The following is an 8,407-nucleotide window of genomic DNA, read 5'->3' as shown; positions in this document are numbered from 1 at the left end:
AGAGAGTTCCTGAGAGAAGAAAGCTCCTGCAAGATGTGACCATCCCCCCCACCAGTTGAAGAGCCCCCCAGGCGGCTCGATGCACCGGCGGCACCCTGCTCCAGGGCCGGGCCCCCATGCACCCACCCGCCCACAACCCCGGCAACACACCAACCAGGACCCGAGCCCCCGAGGCCCGGCCCGGGCCCCAGCCCAGAGACGGAGCGCCCCCAAAACCTCACGCCCATCCCGGACCCACCCAGGGGCAGCCAGGTTGCCAGGTCAGTAACCCACGTCCGTCAGCACAGACCCTCCCCTAGCCCCACTGCACGCAGCCGCGAGGAAACAGTCACCTGAGAGCCAACAGAGCCCTCAACCGGACGTGACCGCTACCCCGGGTTGAGCCCCCCAAGGAAGATGCCTCCGGGGAACCCCCCGACGCCCTAAGCCTGTCCCTACCCCCTCACCAATCACAACAGTGAAGGCGGGACCAAACTATGACCCCCCACCCCCACTAGGTGATGGAGCTGATAAAAGGGGCCCAGAGCAATTGATCTAATGTGGTGGCAGAGGCTGTGTCAAGACTAATGTAATCTAATAGATAATTTCTATATTGGTTAGAATTAAGATTATTTTTATTTTTCCAGTTCATGAGGACTGTTTTCTTGGCTATGCATAGGGCAGTGAAGATCATATGGGCTATATTCTTTTCTGAAGTGACATTATCTAAGCTGCCCAGTAGACACACTAAGGGGGAAGTTGGAATGTTACATTTCAGACACTTTGATAAGTCTTCACATATCTCGCGCCAAAACTTTTGCACTGGTGGACAGAACCAAAGAGCGTGGATGTAATTGTCTGGTGTATTGCCTTGACAGTGTGAGCAGTTGTTGGAAGATGTAAAGCCCATCTTGAACATCCGATGACCTGTATAGTGCACTCTATGAAGTATTTTGTATTGTATTAATTGCAGACTGGGATTTTTAATTAATTTAAAAGTTTTTAAGCAAATCTGAGACCAGAAGTTTTGGTCTAGGTTGACTGATAAATCTGCTTCCCACTTTGCAGTAGGAAGGGATATTGATTCATCTAATTTAGAAAGTGTTCTGTATATTTTAGATAATAATTTGGGGGATTTAAGAGTAAGAAAATGTGCCGCACTTAGTGGTGTTTGTAATTCAACTTGACTGAGGTTAAATTTCTTTTTTACTATGGATTTAATTTGTTGATATTCTAAAAACCTTGTCTTGTTGATCCCATATTGTTCAACTAGTCTGTCAAATGGAATAAATTCTGTTCCCTCTAATATATGTTCTAAGTATTTAATTCCTTTACAACTCCATTCTGGGAAATTAATCATATTATTGTTTTGTAATATGTCAGGGTTATTCCAGATAGGTGTACGTTTGCATGGGATTAATGAAGACTCCGTTATTTTTAGAAACTCCCACCATGCTGTTAGAGAAAAGCTGATGTTGATACTTTTAAAGCATTCATGTCTTTTGATGTTTGAGCTAATAAATGGTAGGTCTGAAATCTCTAGATCCTTGCATAGTGCCTGTTCAACATCTAGCCAGGGCTCAACTAAGAAGGTATGTTTTAACCATTCTGAGATGAACTGAAGCCTGTTGGCTAAGAAGTATTGGTGAAAATTAGGCAGATCTAATCCTCCTCTATCCTTGGTTCTTTGTAGCGTTTTTAAGCTAATACGCGGGGGTTTATCTTTCCAAAGGAATTTGGAAATATATGAATCCAGAGATCTGAACCAATCTTGTGATGGTTTGTTAGGGATCATCAAAAATAAGTAATTTATTTTTGGCAAGATCATCATTTTTATAGTGGCGACCCTTCCCATGAGTGATATGGGTAAAGATTTCCATCTAGTCAGATCGCCTTCTACTTTCTTTAGAAGTGGGATGTGGTTTAGTTTAGTTAAGTCTGAAAGCTTAGGAGAGATATTAATACCTAAATATTTAATATTTCCGGATTGCAGTGGGGCAGAGGAAGAATTATGGAAGGAGCAGTTAATGGGGAGAACTGTAGATTTTGGCCAGTTAATTGAATAATCTGAAACTCTTGAAAACCAGTTTATTAAAGTAATTACCTCAGAGAGGTTGGTTTGTGTGTTTTGCAGAAAAAGCAACACATCATCCGCATAGAGACTGATTTTATGTTCTATGTTCTTACATTTTATGCCCTTAATTGTTGTAGCCTGTCTAAATGCTGCTGCTAGAGGTTCGATAAAAATTGCAAAAAGTGAGGGGGAGAGTGGGCATCCCTGTCTGGCGCCCCTCAGGAGACAGAAGCTGGAGGATGTCTGGTCATTTGTTCTGATACGAGCCGTTGGGGAATTGTATAATATTCTTATCCAGTTTATGAAAGAGTTTCCAAAACCAAATTTGTGTAAAGTTGCGAATAAAAATTTCCAATTAACTCTGTCAAATGCTTTTTCTGCATCTAGAGATAATATTATGGCTTCGATGTTTTTATCGTATGAGTAGTCTATTAAATTAAGTAATCTACGAGTGTTTGTTGAGGAGTGCCGACCTTTTATGAAACCAGTTTGGTCAGGATGAATTAAGAGGGGGGTCATTTTCTCTAATCTCTTTGAGAGAGCTTTGCAGATTATTTTAAGGTCTACATTTAAAAGAGAAATTGGACGATAGCTTGAGGGAAATAAAGGGTCTTTGCCTGGTTTTAGCAGGAGACTAATGTTGGCAGAATTCATATTTGGTGGTAGTCTGCCCTTTTCCTCGATTTCCTGCAACATGCTGTGGAATACTGGTGCCAAAATTGTCCAGAATTCTTTGTAGAATTCTGCAGGGAAGCCGTCTGGACCTGGAGCCTTATTATTGGGCATACTTATCAGGGCTTCCTGGAGTTCACTTGGCGTCAGTGGCGAATCCAGTTCCATTGCTTGACTGTCTAGTAATTTTGGAAGAGTTACGTTGTCAAGAAACAGATCAATTTCATTTTTAGATGGGTTTATTTGTGGTGAGTATAAAGTTTCATAGAAATCCCTAAAAATGTTGTTTATTCTTCCAGGATCATATATTGTGTTCCCCGATAAATCTTTAGCAGCACATATAGTTGTTTTTTCTTTATTTATTTTTAGCTGGTTAGCTAGAAATCGACCTGATTTGTTACTGTGTTCAAAATTCTGCAAGCGAAGTCTTTGTATAAGGAATTGTGTTTTTTTATTAATAGTTTCATTTAATTCTAGTTTTGTTTTGCATATTTTGTTCAATGTTTCCTGATCTTGGTGGGACGCGTAGGCTTCTTCTAGTGATTTGATGTTTTTTTCTAATTCTTGAATATTTTTGTTTTCTTCTTTCTTTTTGTGTGATGAGAAAGAAATTATTTTACCTCTCATCACAGCTTTCCCTGCTTCCCATAGAACAGAAGCAGATATTCCGGGAGTGTCATTAAAGTCTAAATATGAAGTCCATTCCTTTTTAAAGTATTTAATAAAGTCTTCATCTTTAAGTAGTGATATATTAAATCTCCAGTTTTTACTTGGCGTAGTATTATTCTTGTGCATTAGTGTTAAAGATACAGGAGCATGATCGCTGACAGCTATAGGATGAATCTCAGTGTCTGAAATGTCACACAGCAGTGAGCTGCTGACCAAAAAATAATCCAGACGAGAGTAAGAGTGATGAACATGCGAGAAAAAAGTATATTCCTTACTGGTGGGGTGAAGAGAGCGCCATGCATCGCAAAGACCAAAGTCGTTCATATACTGTTTGATTATATTTGTGGACTGCCAATTACGCTGAGTTCCTGTTGTGTTGAGCCTATCCATTTCTTCATTTAGTCCAAGGTTGAGGTCACCGCCAAGAATGAGTGTGCAATCAAGGTGTTCAGAGAGTGCACTAAAAAAACCGTGGAAGAATGAGGGTTCATCAACATTTGGACCATATATACTAACAATACATAGTTTTTTGTTCAATATTGATAGTTTAATAATTAGAAATCTACCCTCTGGATCTATAACTGTATCGAGTACTGTAAAATTAACATTTTTATGTATTAAAATTGCTACTCCCCGTTGTCTAGAATTATAACCGGCTGCAAACACGTTAGGAAACTCAGGTGTTTTAAGTTCGTTTAAACCTGTGACAGGTTTGTGAGTTTCTTGTAATAAAACAACATCTGCCTGTAGTTTTTTAAGCTGGTTAAATATTTTTAACCTCTTTCCTCTGGTGCCAGCTCCATTTACATTCCATGTGACAAACCTCAGCATGCCCTTAATTGTGCGTGTATGTTTAATGATGTATGCTGGGTGTTTCGTTTAGACAGGTGGAGAGAATATGGAAACATCCCTTGTTTGTAAATAGAAAGAGAAAAAGAAGTGTGGTGAGAGACTCCATAAGTCTGACTATGTGTGTGAATATTCACTAATATGAACAAGCGTGGCTTGCTTATGTGTCCTGCAAGTCTGTGCGTGCTGTGAGGCTGTTGTGAATGTGCTGCCGTTGAGCTGATGTGTTTGCGTGATCGTGTTGTGAAAATATGGAGAAATAGAGGGTGTTGTTTGTAGGTGAGTGGGGGAGTAGGTGACCACAGCAGTGAAAGACAAGAGAAAGAAAGAAACCACATGAACTGTGAGCGACAACAAAAAAAAAGAGACGAAACGGAAACATTCCAATTAAAGCAATGACGGAGGGTGACGGTGTTATATCTGCTATGACATCCTACTGATATTACTAGGTTAAACACATTTTAAAGGAGAAAGTGTGAATGAATAAGAAAAGAGTGTAGCGGGTTCTTATCTGGAGTGCAGTCAGTATAACCACGGTGTGGTGCCGGGGTCGCGGTACAGCTGTCCGTCCACGTAGAGCCGGTCCACAGCGATGACAGCATGATTTTCTTTTCTAATGTGTAAAAAAAACTATTAAAATGTATATCTACAAACATTTTTTAAAGACTGTAAATTTAAAGGTACATATTTCAGCTAAGATATGACATGTAATTAACAAGAATTTCATTATGCAGTGAAACCTAATTATAGGTTATATTCATTCATGTGGGGAATCTCTTTGAACCTGGCAGCCCTCACCCTTAATATTCAACACATCACTTAACAAGCCCATGCAAAATGAAATCTACACAACCTCGGGGGCGCAAAGAAGTAAACTCTTCCAGAAATAAATATTATCCCAGACACTCACACCCCAAATATTACACCACAAGTCAAGGTGGAATCTAACAAGTATGATTAACCAGTTAACATATAAAAAACAAACAAACAAACAAAATAAACAAAAGAAAGGCAGCAAAAATACTTCTCAGGCTGCAAGAAGGCAAGAGAGAAGGAGTTTAGTTAAGCTTATAAAATTAGCCAGAGGTCACAAAAGCCGGTACATCTTAACGTAAAGTGTTCTTCAAACTGTGTGACCTTTACTTATCCAAATGTCTAACATCAGCACAAATACATTAATGGTACTGGTCAAACTAAAGAGTCACAAAAACTATATATTTCCAAGAAAGTAAAAAGGTTTCAGCATGGTTTGATTGATTGATTCATTGTTTTAGGAAGAGCAAGCTAACTCCACACGGGAAGGCCCCAACCTGCAGGTGGATCCAAACTTCCTGATGGTGAGGTGACCGTCCTAGCTACACTATAATGCCAAAAGTATTCACTCACCCATCCAAAACATTGAATTCCCTTCCATAGCTGCAGTTGCATAAAATCAAGCACCTGGAGATGCTTCTGCAAACACTGGTAAAAGAATGGGTCGCTCTCAGGAGCTCAGCAAAGTCTAGTGTGATACTGTGATAGGAAAGCAGCTGTGCAACAAGTGAAATTTGTTAAAAATGTGCTGCAGATTAAGAACAAGAAGAAGAACCCTTAAATGATGTCATGGGTCTGGGTGCTTTCACCCAGCATTTTCAGTTTCTTGTGTTCTAGTAATATTTTGTATTATGGTTTATATTCATTTATAGTTTTAGTCATTCTATTGTGAGTTTCTGTTATTCCCTGTTTGGATTCTTGATTATTAGATTCCCTCTTGTGTCTTTGCTCTCTGTGTCTCTCTCGTTTTCTGTCGGTGTTTATGTATCCTGTGTGAGCCCTTGGGTCTTGTTTCCTTCCTTGTCTTCCATTCTGTTTCCAGCCCATCATGTCTCCTCTCGCTCTCCAGTGTTCCCTTGCTCCCTCTTGTCTGCCTTTCCTCCACTTGTCTGTCAAACTCAGTCTTGTGTTCCTCCATTTCCTGTTTTATTGTGAATGTCTCATGTTTCCATGTTCGGTGTGTCTTGTTCTGCTTCCCCTGTGGCGTCATGTTAATTCATGTCAGCTGTGTTCCCCGTGTGTTCTCACTTCCTTGTTATCCTTCTGTGTATTTATGTCCGGGTCTCCCTCTGTCCTGTGTCACGATCTCCCTCATTCCTCACTGTGTGTTTCTGTCTACCAGCTTGCCGGCCCATCTAGTTTATTTTGTATTCTCAGTTTAGTTAATGTTGGTTTTCCTTGTGTTCAACAATAAAGCTGTTTTTTTGGTTTTTTTTTAGTTTACCTTTTGTGCCCTGGAGTCTGCATTTGGGTCCTCCCTCCCTTCCTTTCGTTTAAAGGCCCACTGGGCTGCATGGTCATGTGTAATTGTAGAGACACCAGAGAGGAATGTCCAACTAACTTCTCCCACACACTTCTGGTCTGAATTCAAACCAATAAAGCTTCAGATATTTGAGAGCCTAATATCAGTTTTCACTGAGTGCACTCTTCACTTATGGAGATTTCAGTTTATTAGAGCACTGTGTTTTCTTTCTGGTAGATTCCATGACACGGCATGTGAATCGCTATTGGAGGTTGTGGCTTAAATCTGATTCTCCACAGAGTTTTCATTTGGCATTAAAGTTTGAACATTCAAAACATGTTGAGCTCCTACTGTGAATAATTTAAAAGGTGGATAGGCTGGGCTCATAACAGGATAATTTAAAAGGGTGCAATGATTCAGGGCCACATGGGACTGAATCTCAGTACAAATGACAGGGACAAGGAGCTTTGTGACAGCACTGTGATGAATAACTTCATGGAGATTTCGCCCTGTTTTCACAGATATTCCTGTGTTGCCACTTCTGAAATGCAGTTTCTATTTACCATTTTATTTACTTTTTAATAACCAGTGTTGGTCAAGTTATTTGAAAAAAGTAATTAGTAACTAATTACTGATTACTTCTCCAAAAAGTAATCCTGTTACTTTACTTATTTTCAAGAGTAATTCATTAGTTACTTAGTTACTTTTTAAAAACATGATACCTGAATACGTAATAAAGCAACAGACCTTTCAGCCCAACTTTTTCTGCATGATCCATCGTATAAAATTGAATCAAATGAAAAAGTTTCTTTTTAAAATTGTTTTATTAGTTTTAATCTTTTAACTTTATGCACATAGCATCTAGCAAAAATTAAATTATATGCAACAGTCTTTGAATTGACGAAATGTTTTAAGATTTAAACTATTTTCGGCATATTCCAGCATATAAGTAAAATAATGTTTTGTGTTTACACTCACTCTTTCAAATAGATGCAAGTAAAACACAACAAAAAATAAATAATAATAAAATCAAAGATTCAGCGGCACTAAGTCCTGTCGCTCTTACTTCTATTTTCACCTGTTTAGCAGGAGTGGGACTGGTGGAGCTTTGCCCATTTGCACAGCGGTCATGTCAGTGCGAGGATCCGGGGGTTTCTCTGTGAATGTCACATTCCTGCGGCAGCGTGCTCGCTGCTCGCTCAGAAGTTTAGGGGGTTTTGCTGTAAAAAGATGTTTTCTTCCCACACAGTCTACAGCGGACGCCAATGTTTTTGTCACTTTTTATGGAATCAAACTCAAAGTAATGTGAGTACATCCATGCTTTAAACGCTGCACAGTTGTACTCTCTCCCGTACTCGATATATTATCCATTGTTGATCTGCACACGTCTGTTACCACGAACGTCGCATGCGCTTATCTCATTGTCATGAGACACTCTCACAAACGAAATCACGGTTTCGTGACGCAGTGAATCAGCGTGCTTACGGGGAAGTAACGGTAATCTAATTACTTTTTTGCAATAGTAATCCCTTACTTTACTCGTTACTTGAAAAAGTAATCAGATTACAGTAACACGTTGCTACCCATCTCTGTTAATAACTGATTCCTTGTATCTCGGTGTATTTTGCGAGCCTCCTCTAAGTGTTTCTTTGTGTCATCTTTCATTTGTTACTTCCTGCTTTACCTGTCTTATCTGTAGTTTTATTACTTGTGTATGATTACGTTGATTGCGCAACATCTCGTTTCCCCCGATTTCCATTTCCCTGGTTACCCTCATGTGTGTTTCGATAGTCCAATCCTTTCCCTCAGTCACACCCTGGGTGCTTCCTAATTAGATTGGTGAACTTTAAGACTTAAGTTGGTTTTCCTTATGGAGCTTTGAGGAAACA

This window comes from Rhamphochromis longiceps, linkage group LG22, assembly GCF_057381845.1.
Source record: "Rhamphochromis longiceps isolate RC_006_pf linkage group LG22, R_longiceps_female_GT1.1, whole genome shotgun sequence".
In the NCBI taxonomy this organism is placed as follows: domain Eukaryota; kingdom Metazoa; phylum Chordata; class Actinopteri; order Cichliformes; family Cichlidae; genus Rhamphochromis; species Rhamphochromis longiceps.
This window is presented reverse-complemented; position numbering follows the sequence as displayed.